This window comes from Lagopus muta, chromosome Z (genome assembly GCF_023343835.1).
Source record: "Lagopus muta isolate bLagMut1 chromosome Z, bLagMut1 primary, whole genome shotgun sequence".
NCBI lineage: Eukaryota > Metazoa > Chordata > Aves > Galliformes > Phasianidae > Lagopus > Lagopus muta.
This window is the reverse complement of record NC_064472.1, coordinates 8900362-8912781: the sequence shown is the minus strand read 5'-3', so window position 1 is coordinate 8912781 and position 12420 is coordinate 8900362. Positions and strand designations below refer to the sequence as shown.

The window sequence follows — 12420 nt, the reverse complement described above, 5'->3', positions numbered from 1 at the left end:
ACACACTCTTTCTGGGGTGGTTGTTCCAGGCTGGCCTCCTGCAGATTTCGTGGCATTCACTCCCCTGTGCTCCAAGGAGCAGCAGCTCTCAAAGCTGTTAGCAGCATCCCTGGGCTCAGAGAAGCATCACCACCCATGCGAATGCAACTCCTCACCTGTGACGGATGGCAATGAACTGATGGGGTCCGTCCACTGTCTGCTCCCTGCCTGCAAGGCATCCTCATGGGTTCACGGGGAGCTGGGGCAGAGCATCACCCCCATGGAGCCAACAGATGTAGAGCTAAACTTACATGGGAAGTCTGTCCCCAAGGAGCTCATCAAACGGGTACTGGAGCTGCTCACAGCATCATTTGCATCGGTTTTATTGTTAATGCTTCCCAGCAAGAGAGCAAAATGCTCTTGGAGGAAACAGCAATAGGGATGCGTTAGGAATGACTCTACTGCTGTGCATGCCTGTACACTGGAGATGCCAAGCCCCTACATTGTCCTACACTCACTTCACTCTACACTCAGGCTCTCCTCTGGCTCTCCAGGGTGGGAAACTGAGACAAGGGGCAGTGTGGGCACTACTGCTGCTGCACCCTGCATGGTTCTCTGTGGGGAGGTGACCATGCAGAGTGTGGAAGATGACTGAGGGCTGAGAACAAAGATCAGGACTGGGACCAGCACCAGCTGTTTGAAGACCCCAGCCCCAGTGCTCCGAGTCCCAGCACCCCTCATGCTGGCACAAGCTGAGCCCTGCATCCAGGATTTGGGAGTCATATACACTGGAGACACTGTGCTTTGGCTGATGCCCTCATTCCCTTGCTGAACAGTAAACTGCCAACTTAATAAAACTCTCCCATAAAACTCATGATGCTGGCACTTCTCAGCATCTTTTTTTTTTTTTTTCCCCCATTGGTGGAATAATCATAAAACATCTGCTGTAAGGTTTCGCTTTAACAAAGCAAAACATATTTGTATTTTAAAGTAGCAAGAAAGTTAACCGTGCTGGCACAAAAATCAGTGGAAAATTCCTTACAGCTTTCCCAGGAGCAGAGGGGACCTGTCCCTGCTGAAGGCTGGCCAAGGTGGTGCTTCCAGTTCCTGCCATTCTCAACAGAGTGGGATGACTGGACACAGCATCCTGGTGACCCAGGACCATTGGCACAGGCTGCCCAGCAGGGTGGTGGAGTCGCCATCCCTGGAAGTTTTCAAGTAATGTGGAAATGTGGCGCTGAGGGACACAGTTAGCAGGCATAGTAGGGGGCGCTGGGTGGGACTAGATGATCTGAGTGGTCTTTTCCAACCTTGATGATTCTATGATTCTATGACTGCCATGCAAAAGGTATGCAAGTACTTACAGAATAAGAAAGGGCTGAGGAGCTTCAAGAAGTCACTAATGGGGCTGAGCAAAGCCCCCAGCCTTATTACCCTCAGTGGAAAGGCACATGGTCTGCCAGGCCTTCAAAGGTACTTTGCTTCTGGAGAACACCTTTCATTGCTCCTTCTGCCCTGCTCAGGGACAGGTCAAGGTGACACCTCCAGGGTGATGGCTCCTCCATAAGCAAAACATGCCAGCAACAGGATGGGAGAATTCAATACATGAAAGCAAAGAGATTTCTCTGGAACTTTTCTGTTGAGAAGACAAAGAAAACCAAACTCCTTTCTGAACAAAGCTCTCTGGTGCACTAACCTAATATGTACTGAAAGGTTATGATAGGATCTGCATATCCCAAGTGTCCAAAACCTCCACCATGGCCCCATTGCTATCTGATGCTGTGATGTAAGGTAGAGATCACACTACACTGTGGCAGGACCATGTGGGGCTCTTGAGGTGCCATCTACCTGCAGCAGCAAGGCGCTTTGCAGTCACAGAGAACCTCAAGCCACACTTGTAGCCAGATTTGACAGCATTGCTCCTAGCCCTCAGAAGGATTAGCTGACTGACTAGAGATAAGGATTTAGGCTTATTTTGCTACTGTTTGGAAATAAATGACGCAGGAAATGTTCTACTTGTGGGGAATGAAACTGGCAGCAAAGCCCAGGGGATGGCTGGGTTATTCAGACGTCAGCAGCCAGGCAGGATCTCGGGGCTTTTTGCTTCCCACAACAAAGATGCTCATCCTGCCAGCTTCAGCTAAAACCTGTCTTGCTCAGGGCGAGCCCCCCTCCTTTCTGCAGCTCACATATTTGACTCAGAGACAGCATCTGTAAAAGGCTGTATCAGGACACAGCTGGGAATCCAGGTCTGATGGCCACAGGTGACCCTGGAAGCCGACAGTGAATCTACTGGAACCAGCAAAGACATCATGATGGGAGCAATTGCCTAGCTCAAGATCCACTGTGCCATCTGCCAGGGAAGGTGCAGGAGCAAGGTTTAGCTGTGTGCACACAGTAGTGGATCAGACCTCTGAGAGGCTGGGAGCATCCCAAGGCATACACAAAGACCATGTACATCTGTGGAGTAAGAAAGGAACAGTCCCAGGCCCCGCTGTTTGAGTAGAGAAAGAAGAGTTTGGGCTTTCAGCCATGCTGAATGCTCTCTCAGAGCCATAAGCAACCTCTCTGACACACCACTAATTTAGGTACCTAAATATAGCCACAAGAAGTCCACATTTAGCTGCTGTGCCAAACTTTGGAGAGCTGAAGCCAAGCACAGGCAGGGCCCCCAGAGCTCCTCTGAACCAGGCACTGCCAGTGCAGGAAACCACAAAACACATTTTTTAAAACAGTCTCTCTGCTGCCTTTACCGTATCTGTCATTTAGGGGTTTACAACAGGGATGTGGTCACGAGCCTTAGCTCAAGTATCAGCAAAATAAAATCCTTAAAGTTAAAGCTACATTTGAAAGTTACCCAGAGACATGTCAGTCTGATACAGGGCACCTAAGCACATCACCTTAACCCTGCCCTGCACTGGTGCTGCAGTGAATGAGCATCAGCAACAGGTGCTTTGCTTCTACAGGAGGACACACTGGGCTTGTCAACCACGGGGACAGTTCAGCCACAGTTCTGAGCACTGTGTGATGGAGACCAGCTCCTCAGGCATCACTGCCTTTGGTCATGGGGAAGAGTTGACAACAGCTACCTCAAAGAGAGCAGCCTGATGCTAAGATAACCTCCTCACAAGGCTCATGGAAATGATTTTCAGTCATACTAGTTCTCAGACTTAACACTAAGCACCAAGAAAAATCCTTGCGAGGTGTGCAGGGTAATTACCTTGCTCTGAGCCATAAGGGCTTCCTAAAAGCTTTGGTCTCCACAGCAGGGGTCCTGGTGGTGCAAAACACCACTGGGACGGGGCAGAGGCAATGCATGCCCATCTCCTTTGGCTCTGGTGGTGATGGGCAGAGTATCCCCCTCCACCTTCAGACCTAGGTCCAGCCCTACTGGATTCCAACTTTGTGCAAGGCCACCAGCCTCTTCTGGGTGGGATTGATTACTTTAATGAGCCCTAAATGACACTCAGTGGGAACCCCTGTTACCCAGAGCCTGTGCTGTAATGCTATCAGACAGAAGGGCTGGTGGGTATCAGTGCCTGATGGGTTAGTTGTGGGATCTCTTGAACACAGCTTGAGACAGGGAGGAAGGAGCTCAAACTGGGTTTTAGTCAGGACTGTCCAGGTAGATCACAGGCAGGAGGCACCCTGGGCTGTAGCTGTATTAAGTCAGCCAGACCCATCTCTAATGGGCTCCAACATCAGTCCACCCTTTGGCCAGATCAGGGAGATGCCCTCAGGGCATCCTAAGCCACAAACCTTGATGCCAGATGGCAGGTTGCACTGTCAGTCACCTTGCAACACTTCTTTATCAGTCAGCATCATCTCTTTTTCTTATTTCAGTTTTACTTTAGTGTCTTTGTACAACAGTTCAGTAAGCCATTACAGATTAGATTTCAATAAAGCCAAATAAATGTGGATTTGCAATTCTAGAAATACCTTGATAATGCTGTAATCTCACAGAGGATAAAACACGAGGTCACCTGCAGTTGTATTAACAGTATATTCTAAAGAGAAGTAATGCATTTTTTTTCCTGAATATCTCTTACTCTGACTGCTACTGTTAATACACATCTCCTGCCATTGCATTTTACCTGTCTATGAAAGTCCAGCTGCTCTTTTGCTCTTAACTCTGCATTCTCTTTAAAACTTTCGTCATATCAGAATTTTAAAACAACTCATGGAAATGTTTGCACAGAGCCACTCAGAGAATCACAGAATGCTTTGGGTTGGAAGGGACCTCAAAGCCCCCTCAGCCCCAACCCCTGCCATGGGCTGGTTGCCCCTACCAGCTCAGGCTGCCCAGGGCCCCATCCAACCTGGCCTCGAGCACCTCCAGGGACGGGGCACCACAGCTCTTGGGCAGCAGTGCCAGGGTGTCACCACCTTCATAGGAAAGTATTCTTCCATACATCTAACATACAGCTCCTCTCTTTTAGTTAAAAGCCATTCCCCCTTGTTCTTTCACTGTGTGAAAAGCGTGTGTCCTTCCTCCTTACAAGCTCTCTTCAAGTAGTGGAAGGACACAGTGAGGTCTCTCTGGAGCCTTCTCTTCTTCAGGCTACATTCTTGTTTGCTACTAATGTAACATTTGTGAACTAGTGTGTGAATATACTTCACTGTGGATAAACACAAGTACACTGGAAAGTGAGTTTTGCTATAAAAAGACATGAAAATAAGTATTTTCATTCCCAGGTGCCACTCATTAAATGATATTAAGTGCCAATGACATGAAAGTTGCATTGTGATTGATACCGTGGTATTGAAAGAGCTCAATCTGAAATATAATGTCACCCACAGCACACTTCCCCTCTCTCCATGGCTGCACTTGAACTCAGGGATGCTCCAGAAATAGCACTAGGTATTTGAGCTGTGCAAACAGTTGTGTCACTCCAACCACACCTTCCAGATAATCACAGCACCCTTGGGGCAGGGCGAGCAGAAACCCTCCAGCGCCCGCCCATCCCTGGTCCATGGTAAGAGTGGCTGCTTTTAAATCGCTTCTGACAGATGCTTGTGCAGCTCTCGACCTAGACTTTGGGGTGCTGGCACAGCGTGCCCTGAGCAGAGGGTTTTCCTTCTCTCCTTCTTGTTCTCCCCAGCGTATCCCTTCTGCTACAGCAGAGCAACTGCTGGCAACTGTCTGGGATCTTTTCCTAGAAACCTCCCTGGTCAATTATTTCCATTTCCTTCCCCTCCCCTCCTATTTTGCTTCCATTCTCACTGAAGTGTATCCTGTTTACTTCAGACCTTGTCTCCCGTTTGCCACTAATGAAATATCTTGCATGGGTTTTCCTTCCTTCTGCAGAGGAAACAGCCCAGCAGAGATGCCACACAAACACTCACAAAAACAGGTACACTCCTACTCTGGAGTATGTGGGAAGTCAGGCAAAGCTGTACTGGGACCGAGTTATGCTGCAGTATGAAGATCACAGCTTCAAACTGGTCAGCAAGAAGCTGGACCCAGGACAAGCTTGGGAAACACAGTCACGAAAGCTACTGGTCTTCCCTAGGACTAGGCTCTGTGACAGAGGCTGAGAAGTCCCTTCCTGCCACAAGGCAGACGAGGCACAGCTGTAACCTGCTCTCAGAGCTCCTATTCAGAAGCCTTGGTGTCAGCTCTCTCCTGAAGATAGGTTTGGCACAGTGCTGCTTGCTGCAGAATGCTCACCGCTGCCGGCCAGCACATGTTGGGCTGTGTCTGAGCACACTGAGCAGCACCCTGACTGAAAAGCAGAGCTGGATCCTGTTTTTGTGTAAGCTGTCCAGGCAGCTGGCAGCAGTTTTAATGGCAATCCAGTCTTGAAATGCTGATTTGACTGTATCCCAACCCTTTCTACTAAGATCCTTGACATCCTGTTTAGAAAAGCATTATTAAGATCTAATTGCTTCATGCATATAATGCCATTTTATTTATAACAGAATCAGATGAGAAATGCAAGCAGTAATCAATCTCCCTGATGCTAATGCATAATCAAGGAAGGAACAGGCCATCACAGAATCACAGAACCATAGGGGTGGGATGGGGCCTCTGGAGATCATGTAGTCCAACCTGCTGCTAAAGCACATTCCCTAGAGTACACTGCTTTGGGTTGCTGATCAGGATGCTGCACCTGAATTAATTTCATATGTTTGCTATTGTGTCTCTGTTGTACCAAACACAATTTCATCATTGCCATAGATGATTTCAGTCTATCTGCTCAACCAGTGTAGCTTCTTCATATCAGAATGTTGTCCTTTCCCATTTCTAAGAAGGGGATAAAAGAAGCACTGGGGAAGATCATGGAACAGATCCTCCTGCAAGGCATGTTAATGCGCATGCAATATGAGGAGGTAGTCAAAGACAGCCAGCATAGCTTCACCCCAGGCAGATCATGCCTGAGCAGTCCGATGGCCTTCTACGACAGCAGGACAGCATCAGTGGACAGAGGAAGGCAACTGATGTCATCTACCTGGGCTTTTGTAAGGTCTCTGACATGCTTCCACACCACATCCTTATTGCTAAATGGGGGAGGTACGGATTTGAAGAGTAGACTGTTCAGTGGATAAGGAATTGGTTGGATGATCACAGCCAGATGATTGTGCTCAATGGCTCTGTGTCCAGGTGGAGGCCAGACACGAGTGGTGTCCTCCAGGGGTTCACCTTGGGACCAGTACTCTTCAACATCTTTGTCAGCAACATAGACAGTGGGAAAGAGTGCACCCTCAGCAAGTTTGTGGATGACACCAAGCTGATTGGTGCAGGGGACAAAATAGAAGAAAGAGGGACCTGAACAACCTTGAAAATTGGGTCTACATGAACCAAATGCGGTTCTGCAAGACCAAGTACAGGCTGTTGCACTTGGATCAGACACGCAATCCCAGACACGTCTATAGACTGGGAGAAGATCTTAACTGAGAGCCACTCTGCAGAGAAGGACTTGAGGGTTCTTATTGACTAAAAGCTGGATGTGATCTGTCAGAGTGCAGCTGCAGCCCAGAAGGCCAGTATTTGAAGGGAGCTAACAGGCAGGAGCGGACTGAATTTTTACATGAGGAATGGCTTTAAACTAAAAGATGGGAGATTCAGGTTAGATATACGGAAGAATACTTTCCTATGAGAGCAGTGAGGTGCTGGCACAGAGCAGCTGTGGGTGCTCCACCTCTGCAGGTGCATAATGTTGGGTTGGATGAGGACCTGGGCAGCCTGAGCTGGTGGGGGGCAATCAGCCCATGGCAGGAGGCTGCGACCGGTTAGGCTTTGAGGTCTCTTCCAATCTAAGCCATTCTATGATTCTGTAAAAGTAAAGGCAGACTGCACAGAAAATTATGTGGAAGTCTTTAAGGACCTTAAGGCGAGCACTTCCCAGGGTAATCTCTATGGTCCCCTTAGTCTCACCAGCACCACTGATGGCAGAAGGTCAGCCAGCAACTAGCAGCGGGCAGCGGCAGGTGTTTGACAAACAACTGATAAATCTGAGGACTAGAAGTATCCTACTACCAGAGTTTAACTGAAACTGATGCACACACGTAATGCATAGTGGACAGGCAAACTACATTAAAGAACAGCAGCGCTACAAAACCTGTTACCTTACTCAGGATGAAAACCTTAACATATGGGCAAGGATGTCCTGATCCTTACCCCACAACTTGTGCCACTGTAGCTGGAACAGAGGGAAATGGCTGGGACAATGCAGCTCTTCGTGGGGATGCCTCCTTGGTGGAGAAGGCAGAGGTCCTACCACATCCAGGAACTGGTTCTGGCTGCAGATTCCCCCAGCATGGTCAGATCAGCACTTCATGAGGGGTCACTTCTTCCCAGGTTCTTCTGTTTCTGTTCTGAGCTAAGTCAAAGCACCAGTCCTCCTGGTACTGTCCAGGTGTGAAGAGCTGCCTGGAACCCAGGCATGTCATCAGTGTGCAGGTCTGGATTGAAGCCAGAAAGGTTGCACAAGAACCCAGTGATGTCTCATAATGCTTTAAGGTGGTAACAAAAGTTATCCTTTGCCATCGGTGCTGACCCTAAACTGGCCTAGAGGATGGTGAGAACAATTGCTTTGTAGGAATAAAACTGTAGTAGTCCCCTATATCCTACTGTTTCTCTGACAAAACAGTTAACTGTGTGAATCCTGTGTGTAAAAGCTGTGAGATCTAAACACCAGAGACGCCAAAGGACGTGGTGCCTTCTCCAGGTACTCTACTGATCATGCTGGGGAGTACTCAGAATCATTTGAGAGCTGGACAAAGTAGAGCCCTGCAGGACTGAGCTCCCTGCTTTACAGCATGCCCTGCACTGTCCAAGTAACTCTGCATCAAGAACAATACTGAAATATGTTTTCACAGCTGGCAATCAAGCAGGGAACAAAAGAAAGAAAATGGCCATTTGTGCTCCAAAAATTAAATCCAAATTTAATTCCAGTAATTACACCTTCATTAACACCCTATTTGCCATAAAGATGCATAAAATCCCTAAGTGAGAGCTGCAATTGCTCTGAAGGTGAAAAGAAGGTAACTGGGGAAATACTGCCCTCCCCTAGCCCATAAAATCCTTAAGAAGCCTGGATCGTTTTGAATGGTTATTGCTTGTAATTTAACTCCCACAGCAATCATCTGCAAATGAGCCAGACAGCCAGAAATCCAGCGAGAGCAGCAGAAAACCTGTAACAGAGCTGATTTATTCCAGCCTCCCCTGATATAACTGCAGACAAATGCACTGTTTCCTATGTGACCATCTGGGGCTTGAGTGCTAATGCAATGAGTACAGCTCAAGCTGAACTTCTCACCACTGAAATAACACCAAGATGGAGTCTGCAACAAGTTGCTATGGCTGGTCCTGTCCTGTGGCACAGGATGTGAGCACGGCCAATGTGTGAAATATGCAACCCTGGACCACGTGCCAGCCTCAAGGGTAGGCATGGGTTTGCTCATCAAGTTGGACTCCTTAATGCAATTCTGGGTCCTTGGACTGCAGGAACTCATTCCAAGCTCTGCACTGAAGAGGAATCTCCACATCTGGCAAATGGTCTTCGCACCTTGTGCAGGTCTTTGCTAAATTCACCACCTTCAGTCCATCTTCCCAATGTTGCAAGGTCACACAGACATATGACCCAAAGTCTTTCAAAATCATTATGATCCTTGCCATGCCTGCAGGTCTTTTAACTCAGCCCTCTTCTGGATCACCCATGGTGTGAATGGAAAGGTTGAAATGCTGCTGAGGTCAATAAACAACCCTCCAGACTGTGATCAAACCTCTGACAACTATTCTTTGGTGTGATTTTTCAGCATTTTATTCACTCCATTCCAGGGATAACACTCACAACCCCCTGGCTTGGCTCAGCCATGCACTTGTCATGTGGATGAGCATCAAAATTCTGAAGAAAGGCAATAACCCAACTATGTGAGAAGGCTCCCCCGGGAGAGTAAAGCCCAAGAAAGCTACAGGGTGCAAGGGTGTTAAGCACACTCAACTCCTGTGCAGTGCTATGGAGTAAGACTAGTGGCCAGTCTAGTAATGTTCAGTATATTGTGTGCTACAGTGGATAAAGCTTAAGTAGATTTCTTCAGAAGGACCTAATGCAAGCAGGCTGCTCAATGGCTGTATGAGCTAATTAAGAAACACAAGGTGAGAGCAGTTAATGAAAGATTTGTGAGGTGGAAGCTAAAAGAGGCTGAACCTTCTCACCTCCTGTCCCTAGGGCTATCTGCTGTCACATACACAGTCACTTGACAAGAAAGAAAAGGAGTTTCCTAGGGAGAAAGGAGGTAAGATAAGGAGACGTTGGCTATGCTGGCTCAGTGCTTCTGTTCGCTGCCCCTGCTGATGAAAAAAAAAGGATTGTAAAAATCTTAATTTTCAGTTAATGGATAGAAGAATTTCAGTTTCACCTAAGGGAAGGGAAGTAGAAGATAGTTTGCCTGAAAAGAGATGGCAATAAACCAAATTGAGCCCACCAGAGACTACCAAGATAGCTTGGGGCTAGAGAGCCTGAGGAGGCACTGCTGGAGCTGAGATGGTTTAGCCCAGAGCAGGGAGCTTTGGGGACCTAACAGGAGCCTGCCTGCACCCAGGAAGGGGGTAGCAAGGACACAAAGAACAGATCTTCACAGGAGTACACAGCAGGAAAATGAGACACAACAGCCACAAAATCAAACAGATTCTGACTTCAACCTAGTCAGGACTGGAGCAATTCTGCCCTCCGCAGGGCAATTCCCAGCCCCTGGGGAATGCTGGCACACTGTACCAAAGGACAGATTGTCCAGACCTCTCTTCCCAGGGATCCCAAGCCTGGAGGCAGATGTACCAATATGAAGACTGCTGTCAGGGAAGAATGAAAAGAGGAAGGAAGAAGGTCTTTCAGTGACAACCACAAAGCAGTGGAGAATGCCCGTGGAGAGCAGATGGACAGAGGACCCAGGAGAACACTGTGACTTTGAGAGATTACACCCCAGGGACCAGGAGGTGAGGACAACTTCCATGTGATTACTAACTGGGAAAGCTCCAGCCCGAAATAAACTGAGATGGGAGATTATGTGCCCCCCATGCTTGTGGGGCAAGTATATCTTTTCCGACTAGGCTTATTTCAATGGCAGACAGGGGATAACACTGATTTAACATGTCTCGTCCTTGACAGACCTGTGCTCGCTGTTACAGTAACACCTTGTTATCTCTGAGTGCTTACAGTTTGATTTTCTAACACATGAGCTAGTAAATAAGCCAGAGTCAAGAGAAATGAAGAGTCTAGGAGTCTGTAAATCTCTTCATATAAAGCAACCTGGACTGTTCCAAGCTGTGAACCTCTCTTTATAAAAGCTGCAAATCTTTCTCTGTAATGCTATCCATCAATCCCAGATCACTTCAGGAAGACCAAAGGCAGAAGCAGATTTAATAGAAGTCATGGAATCTTTGCAATTCACACAGCAACAGTCAGTAAACTCATCACACCAATGACTTCTCTTTAGGCTAAAACACAACAGGGAGCTTTGACGTGAAGGAGTTTGGGGGGATGCAGACATGCTAGTGCTGCTCTAAATGTGCAGGCTCTTGTCCTTGTTTGAAAATGTTTAGCTGCAGTCAGCTGCGAAATCCTGTTATATCTATTTTCTGCTAATTTAAAGAGCCTTCCACTGTTGCAAATCCCTTCCATTTGCAGGTGCTTTTAGGCTGAGATCAAGTCATAGCTTAATTTATTTGCAGAGCTCTGAAGAGCTCCATGAAATTATGTTTTCCAGACCTCGGATCAACCTTGTTGTTCCTCCTAGACTTAGTTTGCATTTTTCATCACCTCCACTGAAGTGTCAAACCCAGAGATGCGTGCTTCAGCCAGCGATGGATTTACTACTGCTGCTCGCAGGGAGCAGTTTCATTCCTGCTCTGAATTACCCCGAAAGGCAGCCAGGCTGTGTCTGGCTCTGTGGTTCAGCATCATGTTGGGAGTTCCTGCTTTCCTCTACAACCTTCAATCCTCTTTTTTTCTCCTCCAGTTCCAGCATGAATTCCCTTCTCCCTCTTTTCCCAGCCCCTGGGCTGCAGGAGGCATCAAGGATGCCATGCTTTCATAGCACAGCTTTTCTCCTTGAACAAGCAGTTGCAATTGAAACCCAAGTGCCTTTTGCTCCCTGGCTCTGCTCTATTACAAACACTAACTGTGCAGCAAACCCCGGTGCTTTTTTTTTTAATGACTTGAAAGAAACTAAATTATTAACATCCTGCACTCCCACTGGCTGCCCTGTGGTTTGTCCAGGCCAGATAAAATGAGCATCTCTGAGTTCCTTTCCCTGGCTTAGCGGGTTCCTTCCAAGCAAATCAGAGTGGGAGACCTTACTCTCCAGTCTCAGCTGCAGTCACGCACTCAATTTCAGGTCATTTTGGTTTTGGCACCTGACTTTTGACACCAACTCAACATCATCACCAGGAAGACGGAGGAGGTAGGCGCATAAAGGAGCAGAGACCAAGCGGAGACCAAGCTCACACCAGTGCTCCTGCTGTGCTCCTGGGACTTCCCCTTTCCTGCAGATTCTGATCCTCGGAATATCACAGCAATATCAGCAACAAGTGCTGAGACTTCAGCTCTAGCAAGGCACTGGCCGGAATGCACTCAGCACAGGCTGGCAGAGAGGCAATGCCTTTTATTAGCTGAACTAATATCTAGAAAATAAAGCACAAGCTGTAGGGCACATGCACTTGTCTTTTCTTCTCACGTATGTTTGTCTAATAAAGGATGTTATCTCTGCCTGCCCACAGGCGTTGGCTTACTGACAGTGTTAGACCATCCTGGACACAACAGCCACAGCCCATTGGAGAGGCAGCTGTCTTCGCACTGTCTTGACCTAGCAGGCGTAATCCGAAGCACTTGTCTTGGGGAATATCAAAGGATGACGGGGTTTGAAAAGCTGAAAATGGCAAATGTGGTAACTATGCTAAAAAAAACTCAGACCCATCAGCTTATCCTCGCTTTCCAGGAG

At 47.7% G+C, this 12420-nt stretch overlaps 1 protein-coding gene across 3 annotated transcripts in view; it reads right to left on the bottom strand.

The window, feature by feature from the left end:
• DNAI1 (dynein axonemal intermediate chain 1) overlaps window positions 1-12420 on the bottom strand; it is a 136020-nt gene that overhangs the window by 1153 nt on the left and 122447 nt on the right. The gene's annotated exons all lie outside the window — the stretch shown is intronic.